The following is a 24,884-nucleotide window of genomic DNA, read 5'->3' as shown; positions in this document are numbered from 1 at the left end:
TGGCTTTTATCGCTGCAAAAGTTAATTCTGAAATAGTGAACAAGCCTCATATGTCCAGGCCTGCTATATACACTGTTATTATCAAACATTTGTGCTTAGGTTAACCACTCTATGTCAACATAAAATAAGTGTAGTGGACATCCATCATCACAGCTTGAACTGGGGAATGGCATGAGGTTGAATTACCCTCTACTTTTGCAACTGGGTCATTGGCCAAGACAACACAACCTTTCAGTCTTCATTTGTATAAGTTAAGAAAGATCGTCATATGTTTTACTGATTTTAAAACTGGTAATTTTATACTAGTCACATATTTCAATTAACTAATTGTTATTCCTCTGTAATTGTGCCTTAAGATGACTTAACCCTAGAAGTTGCCATTATAAAATTAAAATAAATAACTATATTCTGACAGAGTACTACCCATCATATAAATCAACAACCTTTGTTCATAGCCTTGGGGAAAAATAATGCTCTTTGAATAATCAAAATGCTATTACCATAACATTACCATACACTTTTATTTCTCTGCTCTCCCCTGACTCAGTTGGTATGTTTCGTTTTTTTTTCTTTTTTTTTTTGATTCCTTGATTTACATGAATAAATTAGCTTACAATGGCAGTTAATGAGACAAAGAAAGGGGATACTGTTGCAGGCTAAGTGAGGGGCAACCTTGGGAATGGAAATTCTCAGAAAACTCTCCAGGCCTAAAGATAGAAACTCTAGAGCCCTAGTGGTCTGGAAGACATAAAAGATGCCCGAGCCTGGAAAGAGGAGTCAAAACTCAAGGATCTGAAAAGCCAGTGGGTGGTAAATACATTTTACAGGAGGCCATTGGTTTGGACAAAGCCAGGCCCCAGCAGACCACACCAAGCCAGAATGGAGTCCCTCGTGCTCAGCGCCACATAATCAAGCTCAACTTTGAAACAGGTCGGTTTTCCCAAAAAACCCAGGATATTACAGTCAACCTGAATCCTCGTTATAAGGAAGTCCCCTCTGTTTTAACCCTACAAAGAAAGTAACTTGGATGCACCCAATCTGCTTTTTTGTCCCATCTCAGATTTCCTCAGCCCTTTTCTGCCTATAGAGCTAACCACCTCAGGCTGGGCACAGTGGCTCACGCCTGTAATCCCAACACTTTGGGATGCTGAGGTGGGCAGATCACCTGTGGTCAGGAGTTCAAGACCAACCTGGCCAACATGGTGAAACCCTGTCTCTACCAAAAATACAAAAATTAGCTGGGCATAGTGGCAGATGCCTGTAATCTCAGCTACTCGGGAGGCTGAGGCATGAGAATTGCCTGAACCTTGGAGGTGGAGGTTGCAGTGAGCCTAGATCGCGCCATTGTACTCCACCCTGGGCAACAAGAGCAAAACTCCGTCAAAACAAAAACAAAAACAAAAAAACACAAAAAAACAAACAACAAACAAACAAAAACAACTAACTGCCCCTGCTCATCTCATTGGAGCACCCATTCTACTTTACAGAATGCGATGTTGCCCGATTCTAGAATCACAAGTAAAAGCCAGTTCGATCTTTGAACTATATTTGTGGTAATTTTGTCTTTTGATAATGGGGTTGAGGGGAGCGAGGGATGAGTAGTTAGAACACGGATTATCTTTAGGGTGGTGAGACTGCTCTGTGTGATACTACAGTGGTGGATAATGTCACTAGACATTTACTCAAACCATAGAATGTATTAAATATAACTCCAAGACTGAGCCCTAATGCAAACCATGTGCTCTGAGTGATAATGATGCATCAGTGCAGGCTCATCCATTGTAAGTAACGTCTCACATGGGTGGGGGATGCTGATGGTCGGGGAGGCTGAGAGGGGGACGGGGGTGCATGGGAAATCTCTGTGCTCTCCCCTCAAGTTGTGAACCTAAAACTGCTTTAAAAAATAGAGTCTATTTAAAAAACTGTGTACAATGGGATCTATATTTCCACAGCTGTAGATTTAGTGTTTCATTGTCCACATGCAACAGAACAGTACTGGATCTTCCATTTGGAGACAACTTGCCTTAGAAATGAAGCTTTTGAATCCAATGAGAACATCTAAACCAGGGGCTTTCTGCTGGTCTCCTGGTTACATCATTAGGATATTATCTTAACGACACACAGCAGCCAAATACATTCAGTCGCTCACCTTGAAGTCTATGCTGTTTCTCCTCACTAAATCCCCAGGCCCTGAGGGCAGAGTCTGAACACAGACCCCTCCTAGTCAGCCCTAGAGAACCATATGGTGGTGTGGCATGGTGGTTGGGATGAGGTATTTAAAAGACTGTTTCTCTTTTCAGTCACAGGAGAGCGAAAGACATTTCCAGTTAGTTAAATGAAGCACAGAGGCTAAGCCAGAGGCAGCATTATTCCTACGTCCTTAGGTTTTCTAAGAGGGAATGAAATTTCCACTACACTCCTCCGGGGAAAAGCTGGGGTGGAGTCTTGCAGCTTCTCTCCATCCCTCACCCTCTCTTCCCCAGAGAATGGCGACCTCTGTTTAACGGGTTCATTTGGGAGAAGGAAGTAAGGGCAAGCGCACCTCTGCCTCTCCTGGGATCCCCATCTTCAGGCCCGGTCAGGGGTCCTGCCCTGCTCTCTCCAGCAGCGTGGGGGATGGCAGCTAGGACTGTGCTTGAGGCTCATGGGGAGTTTGACCTTTCCAAGCGTTTTGTTTTTTTTTAATTTAAAAAGCCCTTGTGGCTGCCGGTCCTGCATTTTTCACAGAGCTAGTAGTTTTTCATCTCTAACTGATTCTTGCAATTCCATCCAATATCTCGTGAGCCATGGGGGACAGGATCCTAAAAATCACAGCAGGGTAAGGTGGAGGGTTGAAATCTATGTACAGAAAATGGTATGTCCACAGGTCTAGCAAAAGAAGGAGGGTGGAGCTCATGCCCAAGGACCAAAGAATGCCCAGGTCCTCCTCTCTGCTGTCCGTCTAGCCCAAGGAAGAGACAAAGGATGGAGGGAGCTCCTGGCCTTCTCTGCTCAGGGCCTCACTCGTTCTTGTTGTGTCTTGCATGTACATCTCTGTCTCCAAGCCACATCTCCAGAACCTGCCAACCTGGTTGATGCACTGTCTTCATTTTATTCTCTTCTTTATTTTTAAACTCACTTTTAAATTTCATACATAATGTACAAATATAGTCTCACTATAAAAATGTTAAATGCTAGAAAGTAAATATCCCACCTAAACTTCCCCCAACCCCCCACTCCATCCTCCATCTTAACACTTTTCTCTGAGAACAACCTCCTGCAAACATTTCCTGAAGACCCACTTCAGGGCCTCTGCTGTGACGAGGTCCACCTCTCCAGAACACACTACCTGCCACCCCCTCTCCCAAGGACCAGATTCAGCTTATTTAACACCCAGTGTAGCTACAGGTTATCAGAAACATCTTGACTAAATGCAACGCGTGAATCTTTCTTGGATCCATGATTCAAACAAACAAACAGGATCATTAATAGACACTGATGAGACATTTGGAAATGTGAGCCATGACTGGATATGGGATGATGATCAGGAATCATTGTTAATATTGTTGACATGTGACAATGGATTTGGGTCTTTATATTTACAAGTCCTTGTCTTTTAGATATATAATCTGAAATCTGTATGACTGAACTTATATGAGGCCTGGAATTTTCTTCAGAATGGTACTGAGCAGGGGGCAGAAGGTGGGGGTAAAATTGAAACAAGATTGGCCATGCGTGGATAATTGTTGAAGCTGACTGTGGGAATCTGGAGGTTTTCTTTTGCATGTGCTTAGAATTTTCCATAATAAATGTTAAAAAAAAAAAAAAAAAAAGCACAAGGCCCTGGCCGAGTTTCACTGATACAGTCCTGGGGAATGAATCCGTGCTTGTCACCTTCAGGACCTCTGGAGTTGGGGACAGCTGACAGACGGGGAGGGCTGCTGGCAGGTGTGGGCACTCACCCAGCTGAGAAGGGGCTCCAGGAGTGGGAGTGGTCCTGATTCCATTAATGAAACTGGACTACTCTCCGCAGAACACCAAGCTCAGTCTTGGACTCAGATGGAAAACATGAACAGTATACTTTGCAATGACCCCAGCTTTGAGGTTCCCGTCATTTCATTGTAGGACTAGGTTCCCACACCCCGTCTTAATTTGAAACATTCAGGCACATGTCTTCCCCATTATGAAGCAGCGGAGACATGAAGGTCTTAGAAGCAGCCTTGCTCTGTGATTGCACGGTGGAGTTTCTGCCCCGGAACGTGGGCGTTCTGACACATGGGATGCTAGAAGCAGATGTGGCTGAGCAGAGCTTAGGACTGTACCCAGGAGTGAGAGATGATTGGGATATTTACTTTGAAAAGTAGCCTCTGTAGATGGGAAATGATTAATTCACTATGAGGAATTTTATATTCTGCAGGGTGATACCCTCAGGAAAGAAAGGGCCTCTTTGAGAAAGCCAGATTGAGAAAGTCTCCCTTGGTGTCCCAGCACATCAAAGCCCCTTCCTTCCCACAGTCACTTAATTGTCTGCCTTCACAGAGAAGGGAGGCAGCAAGAAAGCCAGGGATGGGGAGAGGGAGAGAGGGAGAAAAGCTATTTTACCTGCTTTGGAAAAGTTGTGGATCATCCAAGGACATTAGCAAGAAAGTGAAAAGACAACCTATAGAATGGGAAATATATATTTAGAAATCATGTATCAGATAAAGGTTTAACATCCAGAATATGTAAAGAATGCCCACAACTCAACAACAGAAAGACATACAACCCAATTTTAAAATGTGCAAAGACTTTGAACAGACATTTCTCCAAAGAAGATACACGAATGGCCAATAAGGACATGACAAATCAGCATCATTAGTGCCTAGGGAAATGCAGATGAAACCCCAAGGAGATGTCACTTCACACCCACTAAAATGACTATAACAAAAGTTAAATAAAAAGTGGAAAACAAGTATTGCTGAAGATATAGGGAAATTAGAGCCCTCATACTTGCTGGTGGAAATGTAAAATGGTGTAGCTGCTATGGAAAACAGTTGGATGGTCCCTCAAAAAACTAAACAATGACCATATAACCCAGCAATTCTGCTCTTAGGAATATACCCAAATGAATTGAAAGCAGGGCCTTGAACAGTTACTTACCCATGTCCACACAGCACTATCCACAATGGCTGACAGGTGGAAACAACCCAACTGTCCATCAACAGATAAATGGAGAAATAAAATGTGGCACATAAGTACAATGGAATGTGATTCAACCATATAAAGGAAGGACATTCTGACACATGCTCCAACATGGTCGCACCTTGAGAACATTATGCTAGGTGAAATAAGCCAGACACAAAAGGACACATAGTGTATAGTTCCACCTCCATGAAACACCTAGAATAGGCAAATTCACAGAGACAGAAAGTGGATTCAGTTAGCGAGGGGAGGGGGATAGGGAAAGGGAGGAATGGGAAATCGTTGTTTAATAACCAGTAGGCAGGGTTTCTGCTTGAGATGATGCAAACATTTGGGAACTAGATATGGGGACAGTTGCACAGATTTGTGAATGTAATTAATGCTGCTGATTGTACACTTAAAAAATTGTTAAAGGGGCTGGGTGCGGTGGCTCACACCTGTAATCCCAGCACTTTGGGAGGCCAAGGCGAGTGGATCACCTGAGGTCAGGAGGTCGAGACCAGCCTGGCCAACATGGTGAAACCCTATCTCTGCTAAAAAATACAAAAATCAGCTGGGCGTGGTGGCAGGTGCCTGTAATCCCAGCTACTCGGGATTGAGGCAGGAGAGTCGCTTGAACCCAGGAGGTGGAGGTTGCAGCAAGCTGAGATTGTACCATTGCACTCTAGCCTGGAAGACAGAGCAAGATTCTGTCTCAAAAAAAAAAATTATTTTACCACCATTTTAAAAAATGAATAGCATCATATGCCAAAAACCACTGAATTATGCACTTTATATGGGTGAGTTGTAAAGTATATGAATTATATCTCAATAAAGGTGAAAAATAAAAACAATTCACATACACACACACACAACCCTCAAAAAAGTTGTGAGTCCTCACCCAAGTCCACGCTGATGTCCACCAAAGACGTAATTTTCAGAGCGGATGAATCCGCCCACACCCAGTGTTAAGTGAAGTGGCGTCACCTGCAACGGTGCTGTTTCTGATCACCGTGAGAGGCACGAGCACCTCCCACCATTTGTGTTAGCTGCGATTGGCCTGTGCCGTCCTGCGGATGCCAGTGGAACTGGGTTTTAGCTGTAACATGTGCCTTTACGTCTTCACAGATCGTGTCTTCAGTGTGTGAGGGAAACGGCTCTTCCAGCATCTTCTCGGCCCCTCTGCAGTGGACACTGACCAGTGTTTATAGAACCCAGTTTGAGACCCTCTTGGTGAATCTGGACAACTGAGCCATTCACTCTTCCTTATAAAACATGAGCAACGGCGGGGGGGAGAGCAGACACTGTCCAAGACTTTGGTCCCCTCACATAGTGCAAGCTGAGTGGGGAGAAGCCAGGAGCCCCCTGCAAAGGAGGCTGCCATCTCACCCTGGACCCCACAGGGCCTCCCTGGCCTCCCCAGCCTCTCCCCACAGCCTCCTCCTGCCCGTGCTCCAGCCTCACCACCTAGCACTCCTCCCTCAGCAGGCACAGTGCCCCTCAAATGCTCCAGACTGTCCAGGAATCCTTCAGCCTGAAAAACCCTCCATCCCTTATCCACTGACTTGACTTTATTTCTGGGTCTCAGTCCACTGCTACCTCACCTTCGAACCCTTTCCAGACCCTGGCAATCTGAGTTAGTTGATCTTCCTCTGTGCTCCCAACTTTGACATAGAACTTGTATTGTCCTTGTCTATCTCTGTTTGATCTCTGAAGTCCTTGAGGACAGGGGCTGTGTGTGCATCTCTGCATCCCCATTGCTTAGCACAGTGATTGACACACAATCAGCTCTCACATGTTTGTTGAATGAATGAATGAGTGAATGGCAGGACCACCACATTAGACAACCCAGGGGACAACACTCACATTGAGGGGGCAGGGGAAGTTGCAAATAAAAGTACTGCCTGGAGCTGTACAGCTGGGAGATCTTGAATGATTGCCTCTCTATATCCCCAAATGGAATCCCATCCTCTGAAGATGGTACACAGGGTGTTGTACCCCCAGCTTTCACACTAAGATGGCCACTCATCCAAGATCCTCCAAAGTGATTCTTCACTGGCCAGTCCTGGTAATGTCTGTTCCTACAACCTACTTTGAAGATTCGATTTTGCACTCCAAGGGTCTCCAGAGAGGGTCCTCTCCTCATTCTGTGCTCGTGTGTTGGATGGGCCAAAGGAGGGAACTAACTTTTGATTCCATTTCCTCCGTTATCATGCCAGCTTCTTCAAACTGCCTCACTTGGGATTTCAGTCAAAACCCACAAAAATAAACTATATTTTCTGATTTTTCATTTTCTGAATATTATATTTTTATGTGGACAGCAATACCAGTGATTGTGTTCCTATATTTCCCTGAACAGTCTAGAGGTCATTCTAATAACATATGAAGTGTATTTCAAAGAGTCCCCACATCAGAGCAGCTTAACAATAGTGGATTGTCAGCATGAATTCCTGCTATGTATTTATATTCAAACCCGAAATTTTCCAATAAGATTTCCAAATGCATCTCAGAGTCTCTGGCTAACACCAATTTGTGCCCCTTCGTGCTAATATGGAAATTACAATCAACTGAACATTTATTATTTTTTTTGTAAATGAGTATGTGTTGGAGATTTTTTTTTACTGCATAATAAAAGCAACATAAAATGAATTTGCTCCAGTGCTTCTTCACACTTTAAAACTCCATGCCCCACCTGCTTGTGCTATTCTTTACTTGGCACCCTGCCCGGACTGTAACTAGGTTATCAGCCGGGTGATGGCAGGAGCCCAGGAGCCTCCAGCCTGTGCGCTTCAGTCGAGCCCGGGTGTCCCACGGAGGTCCGCGCGGCGCTGATGGAGACCGGGATCAGTTTGCACCCCAAGGGGATTTGGCCACTCTGGGTATTGCTTTTATAGACTCCGGTTGTTTCTGACTCTATGTTTTTTATTACATTCCTTTGCAATTCTAGCAGCTGTTTTTGTCAAGAGTCTTAATAAAGTTTGAACTGCTAAACGAACTTTATGGAAATTGGTCACAGAAGAAGTCTATGCGGCACCTTTCAGAAAACCAGAGGTTACGTTGCCCCTGGGCTACCTCCGCAGTAACAGTAGTGACAAACAAACCTAACAGCGTGGGTGAAGGACGATGGTTTGGCAACCAATTTCTGACTCGATTTCTGAGAGACTACCATCCACACACACACTTAGTTTCTTTAGTTCTATTTACCACAATTTATTAGAAACATTTGGCTGCATGGCTCAAATGGTGAAGTTGCTCTAAGGACCTTTAAAGAGAGTCAACTCATGTTTGGTGTTTTGTTTTGCTTTGGTTTTATTTCATGTTGCTTTTCAATTTTATAAACCTAAGACTCGGAATAATTGAACTTAGAAACTTTCTATGAAAGAAAAATAAAGTGTCTGAGATACTGTTAGTTTCTCTCTCATTGCTTAATTATACTAAAATGTTGGTCAATTTTGTTATGCATATTAATTTGGCCATGAGGTTAACTTGATTTGATGGCATCTCTAGGAGCCAGTGAAAAACTGAAACCCCATTTTAGACTTGCCTTGGGTATACTGGTTTACCATCCACTTCACATACCGATGTTATGGAAGAATAATTCATCAACAGACCAAAACTAACCATTCATCAGTTTGGGGTGTGACTTCATCCATTTCCATGAATAAAACAGACCCTAAAAGCAATAAAGCAAACTGTTTCATAGCCTTAGTCTGGCAGCTGGATGCCCTCCATCCTGGATAGTCCTGGATTATAATGGGTCCTTTATGAAACATCTCTTTCAAAAATTGGTGTTGCCACCAAACAGAGTTAGTTATTAGCAACACTGCAGCTAGTTAAAATAAAATATTTCTATATAGATGACTCAGTGACTCACCTCAGACTTATGAGGTGTAAAATGCAGAGGTCAGGTTAGATGGTCTTTAAAGATCCTCACACCTCTAACACTGGGGCTTTCTAGGACACAGTGAGAATTCTAGGATGAGAGAAGATAGCCAAAGCGGCGGAGTCGCACTAGGTGGAAGGCACCGGTAACAGAGTGCTTTCACTGCGGAATAAACAGACACTTCCGCTGTTCCAGGTGGGCTGCGGCGAAAAGCAGGTGACGCCCGGGTGCAGCTGGGTCAAGCTCCAAAGCAAACCAAACTTCACAGAGCCAGTGGCTCCAGGGTCAGCACTCACATCCAGCTTCCTCTCCAGACTGTTGAGAAGTGCATCTGAGTTTAATTTGCTTTTGTCTGTCAGAATCTATTCCAACAAAAAGGAGAGGGAAAACATCATCATGGTGAAGGACCCCACATCCTCTGCGATGACGTCACAGCGAAACACTCACTCGAGATGATTTACAGCTCCGTTCTCAGTTCCCAGCACCGAGAGTCAGTGGACACTTCTTTATATTGTTCTTGCTACTTTAAAAAATGGCCCGATTCCAATCACTTACTTATGTTCTGATACCCTAACGCCTGTGCTTCAAACGGCAACCGAATCTGCTGCTCATGACGATGACCTTCTTCACTTCCTCCTGTCCACATCACAAAAGCACACTTTCCTTTAACGACCAGTGGAGGGTGCTGTTGTATTTGGTGTGTTTCCACCTTCCCTCCTCTCAGGACATTTTTTGTTTTTTTCCCCTAAGGGAAAAGGGCTCTTTCCCATGGTAATGTGAACATGATGTATGATAATGAAAACAATAACTACATCAACATATTTTCCCCAGAAGTTGGTTTTTTTTTCAGAGCATGAATGTAGGGCTCTTAGCAATAATACACTAAGATAAATGAATGGACTTTGGAGAAGTGTGGAAGGTACTGAAAAATGCTTTCAAGATGGACATGGGCTTCACAGACCTTGTAATTTAATGATTTTGACTACTGGATATTAGGAGTTTCATTACATGTCATCGTTCAATAGTTTAAAGTTAATATAACAGCAATAAAACGTAGCAAACAGCAAGAATAACATCTGGCCACAATCAGCCCACTGTCATAAAATAGACTCCCTGACTGCCTTTCACAGGGCATGAACCTGGCAAGAATGAATGATAGAAAGACACACTTTCAGACCGAGTTGTGACAGCTGAATATTATTTCCAACCACTACACTCAAGATCTGTGCTAGGCATTGCTCCATTCCCTCCCTGAAGCCTGAACTCAAAAGACTCAATTTTGTTCTTGCCTTTTCCTTTCCCACAGTAAACTTCTGCTTCTACGTGACAATATCTTTTTTATAGTTTCTTGCTAATTGGATTTTGCTCTGTACCACACAGGTAACCTAATAAATCAATTTAAGAAGCACAGCAAGCTTATAGCATGCTCCAAAAGAATCTAGAACAACAAGTAAGGAAACCTGGCTTTAGTTCAAGCACTTTCATGAATCCCTAGGAGGGCTGCCAGATAAAACACAAGACATACAGTTAAATTGGAATTTTAGATAAACAACAAATAACTTTTTAGTATAAGTATGTCCCAGATGATATTTGGGATATATCTATGCTAAAACCTGTCTGTTGTTTATCTGAAATTTAAATGTAATGGGGCTTCCAGTAATTTTATTCGCTGAATCTGTCAACCCTAACCATCAAGGACAGCCAAACTTGGAATGACTGCACTATGCTGTCTACAGAATTTCAAGTTTAAAATCTTATTTGTCTATCTTGCATGAAAATATTTTTTAAAGACTGAATTTACATTCATTTAAAAATGTGACTGCTTTATAGCTTTTGAAGAAGATAGAGAAAGGTTTCCTTTCTCTCTTAGCCTAAAGAGCTTTCTGCTGCCAAAAGCCAGATGGAGATAATTTGGCTGATTTATTATTCTGATTGATGGAAAACTCAGCTTAGGAAATGAGGTTTTTGTAAAGCAAGGCTGACAGATAACAACAGGATTCAGCCCAAGTTACACCAAATGAGTCAAAGACTTAGCTGCTTTTCTGCCAAACCCAGGTAGAAACCAAGGGGCTGGAACAACGGCCCGCCCAATGTCATCGTTGGTGTGGCATCTGTCACTCATTAACTTTGCTTCCATCTTGGTCACCTGAGCAGAATACCCAGCTCTAGCTGCTGCCTGGGTTTTTTTCCCCCGGGAACAACCAAGCAGGTATTTTGGAATGCTCAGCAAATAGTGGTGCCTACACAAGAAAGAGAGAATAAGCCAGGGTCCCCAGCAGCCAAGTGAGTTAGGCATGTAGGGATGCCCCACTGGCTTTTGGACAATCAGTAAAGCTGGAATCCGTGACGCTCCCTCAGCTGCCGGTGTCACTGCTCCCTTAGGAACTGAACTGAACCGTGCAGATGTGGAGAAAAGAGAACCTTTGCATACCGTTGGTGGGAACGTAAACTAATACAGGTATTCTGGAAACCAGTATGGAGGGTCCTTAAAAAACTAACAGTAGAACTACCACACAATCCAGCAATCCCACTTCGGGGTATATGCTCAAAGGATTTGAAGTCAGTACGTTAAAGGAATGTCTTCACCCCCATGTTCATTGCAGCACTATTCACAATGGCCAAGATATGGAGTCAAGCTAAGTGTCCAGCAATGGATGAACAAATAAAGAAAATGTGGTGTATATATTCACAGTGGAATGCCACTCAGCCTTTAAAAAGAAGGAAATGCTTTCATTTTTGACAACATGGATTGACCTGGAGGACATTATGGTAAGTAAATTAAGCCAGGCACAGAGAGGCAGATACCACGTGATCTCACTTATATGTGGAATCCAAAACACGCAAACACATAGAATTAGAAAGTGGAATAGTGGTTACCAAGGGCAGGACAGTGGATGGACTGGGGAGATGCTGGTCAAAGGGTGCAAAATTTCAGTTAGGAGAAATACATTTTTTTGATCTACTGCAGAGCATGATGACTATAGTTAATAATAATGTATTACGTATTTCAAAATGGCCAAGAGTAAATTTAAAGCGTTCTCACCATAAAAAATAAGTATATGAGGTGATGGATCTGTTAACTGGCTTGATTTAATCATTCTACAGGGTATACCTATATCACAGCATCATGGTGTACCCCATAAGTATATAAAATTTAATTTGTCAATTAAAAATTAAAAATAAAATTTAAAACTTAATAAATGAAAAAAGTCACTGAAAAGTAAAAGAAAAATAACATTTTTTCTAGGTGCAAAACAATTTTTTTGGAGATGAGGTCTCACTCTGACACCTAGGCTGGAGTACAGTGGTGCTCACTGCAGCTTCAAACTCCCAGGCTCAAGCAATCCTCTCCCCTTAGCCTCCCAAGTAGCTGAGACTAAAGGTGTGTGCCACCATACCTGAGTAATTTTTAAAATTTTTTGTAGAGACGGAGTTTCGCCATGTTGCCCAGGCTGGTTTGGAACTCTTGGGCTTAAGCGATCCACCCACCTTGGCCTCCCAAAGTGCTGGGATTACAGGTGTGAGCCACCATTCCCAGCCAGATGCAAAACAATTTTTAATTTAAAAAAATTGTAGATTTTTCTTAAAAAAAAGAAAGAGGAAGGAAGGAAGGAAGAAACGAAGAAAGGAAGAAAGAAAGAGAGAAAGAAAGCAAGCAAGCAAGAAAGAAAGAAAACTCAATGTAACACCAGAGAATAGCCCAAGGACTGAGCAGAGGAAAGCCTACTGCCACTGCCATTAGCACCAACACACGTGAAACATACAATGAAGAGATCAAAACCCAGTGTATAATTATTACTGTTGAATCCCCCAAAATGTCACCAGTCAATTAACTGCTAATTAAGCAAAATTAAGTTTATTTGAGCTCATTGCAGGAAGAGACAACATCACCTTAACGGAATCTTAGCAGAGTCTCAGAAGAACAAAGCCAGCAGTGGAGCCTTCTGACTTTGGGCTCTGGGCTCGAGTTGTTTAAGGCGGGTATTCCAAGGTAAGGAATGATAGGGACTGGGCATTTGGGATTGGTGGATGCATCAAAATGACTGTCTTGAAGTGAGTGTGGGTAAGTTCACTGTTTTTTAAATAAGCAAGCTGTTTGCCTCAGTGAGCAGGCTATTTTCTCCAATAAATTGACTGAAGAAATTTCCTGAAGCAAACAGTGAAAATAATTTTTGATTTTCAACCTTATCTCCCCTGGGCAAAGTGTCCCGTGAACAAACAAATCATGTTGACATGGGTGGTCTCAATTCTATCTTCACACAGCAACTTTTGGTTTCAGTTGAACCCTAATAGAGAGTTCCTACTTACATGATCACCCACTATATGCTGAGCACGTTCTACATGTTTTATGAAGAAACATGAAAGTAACTATTGGTGTCCCCATTTATTGACAAAGAAACAAGTCTAAAAGCTATTAAGTCATTTGCAAAACCCTTCTGGATCAATCATTTCCTGAAAGAAAAAGATGGCACAGAAGTAAGTTTTATCTGACATAAATAGAAACTGAGGCAGGTTTAAAGGTTTGGGCCAAAGTCTACAGCCCTCTGGAATGACTCTAGGATGACTTTGAAGGATGTGAACTTTGTTTGCCTGATCTCCTGTCTATAGATCATAAGTAATTGTGGTTTTTGCCATTAAAAGTTTTGCCGTTACTTTTAAATGGCAAAAACCTCAATTACTTTTCCACCAACCTAACAGCATATTTTCCTCCTCCTTCCTTTTTTTTTTTTTTGAGACGGAGTCTTGCTCTGTCACCCAGGCTGGAGTGCAGTGGCGCAATCTCGGCTCACTGCAAGCTCCACCTCCCGGGTTCACGCCATTCTCCTGCCTCAGCCTCCCAAGTAGCTGGGACTACAGGCGCCCGCCACCATGCCCAGCTAATTTTTTGTATTTTTAGTAGAGACGGGGTTTCACTGTGTTAGTCAAGATGGTCTCGATCTCCTGACCTCGTGATCCGCCTGCCTCGGCCTCCCAAAGTGCTGGGATTACAGGCGTGAGCCACCGCGCCCGTCGCCTCCTCCTTCTTGATGCCCCTTTACATCAAGAAAATCACAGTTCCTGTCCAAGAGAAGTTCACAGTCTGATTTATTCACTTAACAACTAACTTAGCATCTACTCTCCCTACTCGCAAACTGAATAGTATGGGCACCTTAAGACCCCACACCTCAGGACGGGGTTTACACTCAGAAGGTCACCTTTCCCCAGCGTGGACTTCATGTGAGGCATGAGAAACTATCACGTTACTTTCCTAAGGAATTAAATGGTCTGAGCACTGTAGCAACTTTTCTTTCTCAGTATAATCCATGAAAAACATGGCCTAAATCATGATAACACTAAGCCCCAAATTTTCAGAGTAGGACATGAAATTATATCTTAGTGACTTCCTTTGACCCAAAAGAAAAATGCAAAGCTGGCCTCACTTGGTTTATCTTCATGTTAATCATGAAGGAGGAGTGTGTTTAAAACACCAAGCAGACGAATGCCATTTTTCAACTTTTTCCACACAATGTTAGGTGCCTCTTGAGCTACGGTATTTGTTTAAATCATCGACTCCAATGACCCTACTCTCTCTATTTATTATGCTTTGGATGAAATAATATTGTAGGAGTTCCTATTTTTTAAATTCCATGCTACTATAAAATATACACTGGATCCATCACTATTTCACCAATCCGTTCATGACTTTGAAATCATAAATGGGTTAGCTTCAAACCTTCCTTTTCTGAGAAAAATAAGATAAACCCTGTTTCATTTACTTTGGAAAGTGCTAGTTTCTTTATTTCAAATACACAGCTCAGATTTATGTTTTCTTTTTAATAGAATTTTCTGTTTTTCTAATGCCTAGCCTGGATGATCATCTTTGGAAAACAGAACTGCTTTTGGACAAATGCTGATATCACAGATTAAAAGGGGATATAACTCTTTACACATGAAAGGGAAGATTTCCCTTAGTTCTTACCTCAGCAATAACAGCAGCAATAGATTCTATCCAAGAAGTTTTAATCACATATGTCAGCATGATATTTTTATAATAAAGAGAACTTAATTGTTAACTGATCACAAATTAACTATCTATTATTGTGTTGGGCCAAATATTGTCTAAAATGAATGATCATTCTTTCTTAAAAATTCTTTCTTTCTTCCTTGAAAAGATTATATCAATTTTATTAATTGTAATGGGAGTATATTTACGTAGCTAACATACCAATGTAAACATAGGCATGATATAAATCTGTAAATTAATAGCAACACTGAAGCTATTTGAAATAACATAGTTACGTTTTGGCCATTAAGATTGACAAATAGGCCAGGTGCCATAGCTCACACCTGTAATCCCAACACTTCAGGAGGCTGAGGCAGGCAGATCTCTTGAGGTCAGGAGTTCGAGACCAACCTGGTCAACAAGATAAAACCCCGTCTCTACTAAAAATACAAAAAATTAGCCAGGTGTGGTGGCACGTGCCTGTAGTCCCAGCTACTTGGGAGGCTGAGGCAGGAGAATCGTCTGAACCCAGGAGGCAGAGGTTGCAGTGAGCCAAGGTTGTGCTGCCACACTCCAGGCTGGGACTGTCTCAAAAAAAAAAAAAAAAAGAAAGAAAAGAAAAAAAAGATTAGCAAATACATAATTGGAATAGTTGATATACCTGTTATTTCTACCCTGTCCAACCTACGGGATCTCTTTATGAGTAAATGGAGTCAGGGATTTTGAAACTATGCTTAGTGTTACAAATAGCAAGTTATAAAAAAAGTGACCATTTAGAACAGTGTTTCTCAATCTTTTACTCATTACCACCCCTCCGCCAAGGAACCCTTTTTAGACATCTTCCCTAATCAATCCCCCATATGATTCTAATACCACAGATATGGTGTTTATGTACTACATATGTGTATATCTGTGACTTATATATAAAAAGGATTTTTAAAACACACCCCTTAAGAACCAATTTTTATTCATCTGGGGGCAATATTACCCCTATTGATTTTGAGGATTTAAAAATATAGAGAAAGATAGCAGCCCCCAAATTCCCACTTGGAAAGAGGGTTGTTCTACTTTTCTTGAATCACAGCCAAAAACAATGGGCCTAGATCAAAATAAATACAAAATCATTTTCTGGGATTGGGTGGGGAAAGATAAATCTTCATTTCTAAGCTGACTTTTTTCCCCTGAAAATATTAGTTGTTATCTAACAGCAGTGAGCCTATTACTGACTGAAAGGAAATGTTGACCTTTGGTACTCAGCCCCGTATATGACTATAAACACGACTTCACCCATTACCATCATCACTCACTCATTCACTTCCTGACATTTGCCCAACCAGCTCTGCCTCAGGAGTTAGAGATGCAAGGAAGGATAACACTCAACTTGAATTTCTTCATTCCACGAATGAGACCAGCAATCTTAGAAGTAGTAAAAAAGTAAACAAATCTATGTATTCCAAAACACCTAGAATGTCTAAAGAAAGAAAGTGTATTGCTATTTCTGGAAGAGAAATAAAGCATAACATTGAGAGGCAGTGATTATGAATCACAGCCCTGTTACCGTGTACATAGAGACAATTTCCATTCTTTTGAATAAGCAAACCAACAGCCTGACTTTGGCCATCCACAAGTGTGTCAACAAATCTGCCTTAAAACTGACTTGCAAAAGTTTGAGTTACAACTTTAAAGGGCTCATAAAGGAATGGTGAGATGGTGTCTTGTGGCAGCCAGCTTCTACTTTGAATTTAATTAAGTATTTCAACCACTGTAGGTTAAAACGTTGATTCCCAAATGGGGCTTCCACACAGGAGTTGTAGTTTTTCAAAACAGTTGCCTCCTCCATTTGTTTTTGTCTCCAGCCAGCCTTAAACCTCAGGCACCACCTGCTTTAAAAGTTCCCTTTCACAGCCATGATGTAGTGGGAGGACATGCAGCTTTGGCAAGATCATGGTTCACTGAAAAGCAACTTTGCACTAGCACACCATTTATTTCTGAAATGCTGGCAAAATTGAAAAAGCCTTTAACTCCACAAGGGGTAACATTTTTCTTTAGGAAAATTGTCAACACAGGTAAAACAGCTGTGGGCAAATTAAGAGAAATTAGCTATTGAGTCAAATTCCTGTAGCTTGGGGATGATTTTCATTGACATAAACGTAGTCTAAAGTCATAAAAAGGAGTGTTTCCCAAACGAGATCCAGGGATGCTGATGATAGCGAGTCTGTGATCTATCGTCCATCTGAGAGTGAAGGGGGAAATCACATCATCCCTAACTATTTGGCTGCTCCTACTCTTGTTAACAAGGGCCGAGAGCCCCAGTAAGTAAGTGGTGGGAGGAAGGTCAGCACAGATGGGGATGTGGGGACAAATCACATGCATATGACCACCAAAAAGGGAGCTGATGTCAAACGGTATCCCAGAGGCTGGCCTGGCCAAGCTTCTCAGACAGTCTCCATCTTCTCTATGATTTAATAGCTGCAAAGAGTATGAATGTTGTGAGAGACAATTTTGATGGTGTAAGTCTTATAAGAAGTCTGGGAAAGAATAATGGCAAAAGCCCCTTTTCACCAACTAAGAAAGAAATTACAGCCTTTCCAAAATTCCTACCCATAAGTCCATATTTTAAACTTGGCTGCTGTCTATGAAATAATAATAATAATAAGGGCTTCCTTTGTCCAAGAGATGAGTTTCAGGGGAGAGGTAGAAAGAAGACAAAGATAGCAAAACAGATTGTCAGGGTGAAAGTAAGAGTGTAGGTGGCTATGGAGCCAGAGAGAGAATAAAATGTAGTCAAAAGAATCAGAGCACCTAGGGTTGAATTGTTCATTTACATCAACATTTCCAAAAGTATCTTCCCTGGACCATAAGTTAACTATGTTCAGAAATGCATGATCATCTCTCACATGGTGTTTAACAGTGTCTATTTCTATATTCAATTCTCTAAGGAGTCCTGCAATGTGGGATATTTACCGTTCATTACAACAGACCATTCATGGTGGATGTCAGTTGCGTTATAAAACTAGCTTGTACCAGTTCATGAGAGCTGTTTTTAAATTTTTAGGAATTGGCAAACAGGTATTAAAAATGTAATTGTTAAAAAATCAATTATAAAATTACAGTTAAATACATTAAAAACAAAGGAAAATAAGCTCACCCAGTGAGTTTGTTTTTAAATTCCAGTTATTTTATTTTTTAGTTCGGCAGAGTGGGGTAACTAAAGTTATCTTTCCATCTATTTTAAGAGTGTCCACAATTGCTTTTTAGAACATTTTAATATTAATAATAGTGCCTCTAATATCTTTGTCATTTAATTCCAAAGTCTGTGTCATCTTAACAGTGTCTGTTGATTGCTTTTTGCCATCTGAGTTGAGATTTGTCTAATTCTTCCCATGCCAAGTAATTTTGGGTTGTGTCCTAGACAGTTTGACTATTATGTTATGAATGGGGTCTTGTTTAAATCCTATGGGAAATGTTGGTATTTTTGTCTTAGCAGACAATAAAATCCAGGTAGGTTCAGGCTTAAGTTCCAACCCGCCATCTTTGGTCTGTGGTTTCAAGGTCAGTTCAATTTTCAGGGCCTTTGCAGTGTTGTTTACATCTGTCCACAAATGTGCTACTCAGTGACTGCCTGGACCCTAGACGGCGGTCTGTCTGTTACTTCAGTTCTCAAAGTCCTTTGTGTGCTGATTAGAATCACATTCATTTGTGTGCAGCTCAGGGGGAGCCAGGATTTCATAACTACCTTGAAGGGTTGCTTTCCCAAACTCCTTCCCCTCTGTGCTCTTGTGAGTCCTTGCTAGTTCCCCGGCCCTCCCCTTTTTGATCCTCCACCTGGAAAGCTGGAACTTTAGTTACCCCCTGTGCTGAGCCCTTCTGCAGCTGCACCCACATCCTGGACCCAGCGGTGAAGAGAACTGGAGGAAAAACCTGGTAGACTCACTGCCAGCTCAGCAGTACTTGGAGTTGTGGCCTCCTTCTCCAGTCAACCTTCCACAACTTGCTCTTCTGAGTCCTCCAGTAGCTGCTCCGTGCCTTCGTCCTGGCCCTGCAGCTACATACCACTGGAGAGATGGGGAGGAGAGGAGGAGAGCTTGCTCTGTGCCATCAGGAGCTCCCTGCAGCTTCTGTCAGCCTGCCTTCTTTCTGCCCTCCAAGAGAAGGCACTGTCTATTCTTTATTTCTTTTCAGGAGAGGTAGCCCTGGTTTCTTCAATGATCCCTTATAGTTTATCGTTTCCAGACTCCTCTTCATCTCACTCACTTGCCTCTGGATTTCCCAAATGCATTATTTTTCTTAAAGTGTGGTGCCCATAATATGAAACTCTTACCTCCTCTGATCTGTATACTGCAAATCTACTAACTCAGTTGAAAGTACGTTTGCATTTTCAGTAATTGCATTTCATTATTGGCTCAGGCTAAACTTTTGGAAGCCCCAGGTCTTTTGCATATAAATAATGTTAGGTCTTTGTCACATTACTGCAATTGGTCATTTTCACCTGGATGCAGGAATTTAGTATTATTAATATTTCATTTTACCTTATCGGCTCTAGTTTGTCATTCTTGCCTATTGAAGCAATGTAGAATTCTGATACTCTTATCTATTTTATTGGTTATCCACTTTAGCTTCATGTAGTGATAACAGAGGCAGGTTTTATTAAGTTCTGGGGAGCCTGGCACAGCAGAAAGACTTTCAGAAGTTCAGGTCCATCTCTGCCTTCTCACTTCAGCTGGTAATATCCTCCCCCGACACATCCCATTTGCTTTGCCTGAACATAAGTAATCCTCAACTATAGACAGAGTTCAAGCTATTTCTCTTGGCATTTCTTTGCCCCACGTCAAACAAGGGCTAAGTCTAGACACCTGTTTGGATGTGTTCTGTGTTACGTAAAGCAGAGCGGATGGATACCCTACAGTGGCTAAGAGCTCTGGCCCGCTACTCCAGAGGAATTTGAATTGGAGAAATTGTTACAGAACAGCTTTCCCACACCAGAGATAGGAAAGAGAGGTGACTTTGGTACTGAGAGAAAAGAAGGAAAGAGGAGGAATAAGATGAAGAAATATTGAAGGGAGACAAAGAGAAGGGGAAGGGAGGGAAGAGGAGGCAAAAATGGAGCCGAAAGGAGGAAGCTTTTGGTGCTACAGGGCCCACCTCGTTCATGCTAGCCTGTGCCCTGGTAGACCCGTGTCTTACACGCACCCTGACAGAAGCTGGATGGCAGCGCCCAGCCACACTGCATGGCAAGCATCGTCTTCTCGTGTTGAGATAGCTTCACAAAGAGCTCCAGGAATCCCATTGCCAGAGGTCATGAACTGGGCAAAATGGTGCTCTTTCCAGAAAAAAAACGTGGAGTCTGCAGGAGAGAATTATGGTTCAACAAACCAGAGTCCAGTAAAAGAGAAAAGTGAATCTGGAGAGAATTGAGGAAGACATTTTAATGGAAATTTTCAAACATATGGCAAAACAGAGTAATCTAATAAACCTCCCTGTGCCCAACACGTAGCTTCAATAACAGTTAGCTCACACCCAAGCCGGTCTCACCTAGACCCTCACCTGCATCCCCTACTAGCTCGCCCCACTGGACGGTTCTGAAGCAAATCCCAGACCTCATTCCATTTCCTTCATATAAACTCCAAGGGAAAGTAAAACTTGAAGAAAAGCAAAAGTAAAGCCACTGAAGAAAAATTTGAAGGGCCCAGTGGGGAAAGGAGAAAAGAAATTCATCCCTAGGAATTATTCTCAGATTTTGGTAACATTTTACTTTGTAAATAAGACATAAGATTCCATTACCACTCCTTTTTATTAATACTACAGCAGAAATCAGACAGTTCATAGGGAAACAAGACTGATATTGGGGGGAAATCTACCCAACCCATAGGGTTAAACATGAAAGAAACATTTGAGCTGCATTGGTCCGTGGTGACAATGTTTTTTAAAATATATGGGCTGTGACCATATTTTTAAAGTTTGTATTTATTTTGCTTCGTTCCATGAGATGTAAACTGGGATATTCAGTTATAAAACAGCATTTTATGGCTTCTGGGTAATTCCCCAAGAGAGGAAAATAAAGTTTCTTTGCCTCCAAAAAAGTGATAAATGTTTAATGAAACATCTAGACCTTTCCCCCTTAAAGTTTAGGCATGACTTTAGAATATTTTTATAAGCATCTGATATCTTCCACCTGAATTTAGCTGATGAATTAGAGGCCAGGTACGGGTCTGGAAAAAGGAAAAGAAATACGTGAGGTTCCCAAAGCAGGATTTGCTCTTTAGTGCTGGGAATTGCCAATCAAATGAGAGCTGTGTGCCTGGGAGGTTCATGAATTGCCTCCAAAGAACAAACCCCACTCGGAAACTACGGACGAAGGTTCAGAATGTCATCCTTAGCTCCAATTGCTGGCTACTTAAAAAGTATGACTATTTTCTCTTTCACACACATACACAGGCACATCCACATACACAGTCCATAAAGGGTTTTCCAGCATCAGGTGGCTTTTAACTTAACTAGTTTCAGGGAGGTATAAAACAAGCTGGAAACAAATATGTGAGATGTCACTTAGAATAAAACAAAGATTTCCAAGCAAAAGAGGAAAAATCTTGAAAAGGCATAGTTAAGATTTCACCAAAGCTTAAACCTTTCTCAGTGAGCTCTAGACCTGCGAGCCCCTGATGCAGACAGTCCCGCCCCACCGCCTTCGTCCGCGGTGGCTTCCTCTCCGTGTAGCGTGGCTGGTGCGAGTCGTGGCTGTGAACACCCGCATCGCAATGGGCACGCCATCCTCAAGGTGCGGACTTGCCCCCTTTTCGCCCCTTTTATTTCCTGTTATGGTGTTATTTGCTGCCTTATTTTTATCCCTCTGGTTTTCATTTAATAAAAGTCAGAAGTAGTAGGCTGTAAATCTCTTTATGTTCTATGCGGCTGGGCCAGCCAATCCTCAGCCCCTACCTGAGACCTCTCCTGCCAAAGCCCACGGTTCCAGGCCCAGGGGAGGGCAGGCCGGGCGGGGAGGCAGGGAACGGAGACTTTTTGCCCGGGGCCTGTTAACCTGAGTATACTTTCTCCTTCTCGGGTTTGTTTTCTCAGCTGGTGGCACACGCTCTGCTCCAGCACCACTAGGCCTAGTGGAAAACGGCTTCCTGCAAGATCTAACGGTCCATTTTAAAGAAGTGGTTTGGAGTTCAGAAGAAGGGAGCTCAGTTATAGCTCTGTGCCCAGCTTTCTCTGTTTTTCTTAGTCCATGGAAGTAGGAGATGTGTAAATAGTTCATGTTTCACATTCCACCTGTACCAAAATCAGCCAAGGCAGACAAGGCTGGCTCTTTAGGCCCTCCTGCACTTCAACCATTAGTGTCTTCCCACACTCTCCTTATGTCCCCATCACCCGATTTTCTACCCATTCCCCGCCACACACGCACACTTGTTCACATCCCAAGGGAAAATACGTCTTTTCCTGAAATCATCCACCCTTACAACATCCTATGATGCGTTGACTTTTCTGCTCTGAGCCCCAGCTCGACATACCAATGGGCATCCTTGTAATCATCGGCACTCAGAGGAGGGTTTATTCCTCTTTTTTTCCTCTAACAAAACATTAGCAAAAGTTGGCCTCGAAGAACCTAGCTGACAGCTCTCAACTGGGAACTGAAGAGGAGAGACATCAGGATGTTTGCGGCAGCCTGAGAAGGAACACACCTGTCCTCTGTGGGTGTCCTCTGACCCACATCTTCCCTTTTTTTTAAAACCTCAGCTGGAAAATGGCCCTAGAGCTTCCATGGGCAAAGAGTCCCCCGCCTGTCATGGAGCAGACACTCAACCAGGTCCCTTGCTTGAAGATTACTGTGAAAGGAATGAATGAGTGATTAGCAATGGCGCGGACCAGCTCTGTAAAACCCCTAATGACAGAAGGGACAGAGGAACATGTTCCATCTGCCTTCAAGCTCTCCAGCTGTTACTGACACCTACACAGAGGCCAGAGCTAGATGGCCTTCAGGGGTATTTCGAGATGAGGTAAAACCTGCCCCGTTAAGCAGCAGCCCTGGCCTCAGGCCAGGCCCAGAGGAAACGTGTTGGGAGCCAGGAATGCCCAATTCCTATTCCAGGGGCCTCTTTCCCTGCTAGAAACGGGAAGGAGGAGGAGGAAGCTTCTCTGTGTCTTAGAGTCTCAAGGGTCAGTGAAATATCTTGAGGAAAGAAATAAAGAAGAAGGAAGGAGGGAAAGTAAGCAGGGAACGGCAGAGACGATGTTGAAGAGAAGGACGGAGATGTCCCCCGGGACCGTGAGGTGGGCCCTCCTTGCTGCCATAACTCCAGCTGCTAATTTCCAGTTGTCAAGATTCATCTCCCAGAAAAGTAAAAGCTGAAAAGAACGTGTAATCTTCTTGAGAGAGACCCCACAGTATCTCCAGATGTTTTGGGTTATTCTGTGGTGAGGGGAAAAGGCCTAGGTTGAGAGAAGCAAATATGTTCATTCTTTGAAAGGAGGAAGGTCACCAAGTGGGAACGGTTTCCAGCCTTTGGAAGTATCGCATTTCAGCAGAAGGAGCCAGGAATAAGATATCATTTGTTACCTTTGCTAATCCATTAAGTAGACATTGGACAGCTGAGCTATTATTTGGAACTCTCTGCTATGTATCCTCTAACAAGGAAACAGTGTCCTGCTGAGTTTAGGTGTGGTGTGCGCTAAGGCGACATAAAACTTTCAGCAGCTTTCGATGAAGCTGATTTTTATTTTAGGGAACAGCACACACTGAATCAGTAGGAGAGATTGAAACCGCGGCCTTCCCTCCCCTCATCAGGAAACGCATTATTAGTAAATTACTGGATGCTTTAAACGGTTTATGGTGATGTTTTAAATCAAATCTACCCCCAGAAATAGGGTTTGTATTGAGCATGTGTGTGGTGGGGTTTTCTCCCTAAATGCAGTACCTCAGAATCATTGCAAAGGAGCGATGACATCCAGCTTCTCATTCTCCTGATAAAAACACGGAGGTCTGGGGAGGGTCAGTGACTGCATGAGAGCACAAGCTAACGTGGCGGCAGGGCCAGGACTGGAGCTGTGAGTGGTGTTTCAGAGTGCCAGCTGTCGCCCGGGCAGAACACACATGGACCCAGGAACCACGTGATGGTCCTTGCCACTCCAGTGCCTGCCTGTTGTCTGCACCTTACCTGGGCTTTGGGCTTAGGTCAGCAGCTCTGTCTTCCAGCATGGCTTCTGTTTCTAGTTTGAGCAACACTGAAGGACCAGGGGCAGGGGCGGCCCGGAGCCCAGTGCCAGGTCCTGTGTGGAATAGAAAGGTGTGTGAGCTGCGGATGCTGGAAGCCTGACCCCGCCACGACATCGTTCTGCATGACTTGCAGGTGATTCACACAGACCAGCCAGCACTGGCTGCTGCACCGTCCTTCCTCATTCCCATGACACAGCACAGGCCATGGCAGGTAAAGACAGAGGGCAAATTGAAAATACAGGTTAAAAGGCTCCTTTTCATTGAGTCCTGTTCACCTGACAATGACCCGCTGAGTAGGAAGTGTGGGGCTGACAGGAGGACAGCCCCAGGTGGAGTGAGCCTAAGGCTAAGCCACAAGCGAAGGGCCCAGGCTGGGCCTGGAGCATGGTGTTGCCAGCTTCGAACCCTGCCCAGACAGCCGTGTCTCCCACGCCTCCTCAAAGAGGGCCTCTGATGCACAAATGCTGTTTTGCTTGGCCAGCATAAGTTCCCTCTTCTGCTAACAGCCCCTCAGGTTTCCTGTGGGCCTGACTGTACCCTAGACTCAGGCTTTTGGAGGGTTGGCTGGACATCAAGCTCCTGGCGGGGTGCAGGGGCATTCCACCTGCCTTGCCTTGGTGATTGGCTCAGCGGGGCGATCATGATCCCAGCTGGGTGCAGAGACG

The 24,884-nt window shown here is 43.2% G+C and overlaps 1 long non-coding RNA gene across 2 annotated transcripts in view; it reads right to left on the bottom strand.

Moving 5' to 3' along the window:
* LOC103786225 (uncharacterized) overlaps nt 1-24,884 on the bottom strand; it is a 277,117-nt gene that overhangs the window by 66,954 nt on the left and 185,279 nt on the right. The window contains exons 8-9 of one of the 2 annotated variants that reach the window (XR_004671804.3): nt 6,041-6,333; nt 4,582-4,639 (exon numbers count right to left, since the gene is read on the bottom strand). This is a non-coding gene — a long non-coding RNA (uncharacterized LOC103786225). Of the gene's footprint in view, nt 1-4,581; nt 4,640-6,040; nt 6,334-20,778; nt 24,273-24,884 lie in introns of those variants that run through there. The other variant, XR_010112346.1, reaches the window with a different exon arrangement.

This window comes from Pan paniscus, chromosome 5 (genome assembly GCF_029289425.2).
Source record: "Pan paniscus chromosome 5, NHGRI_mPanPan1-v2.0_pri, whole genome shotgun sequence".
Taxonomy (NCBI): domain Eukaryota; kingdom Metazoa; phylum Chordata; class Mammalia; order Primates; family Hominidae; genus Pan; species Pan paniscus.
Note: the sequence above shows the minus strand (reverse complement) of the source record. Positions and strands in the feature narration are given on the sequence as shown.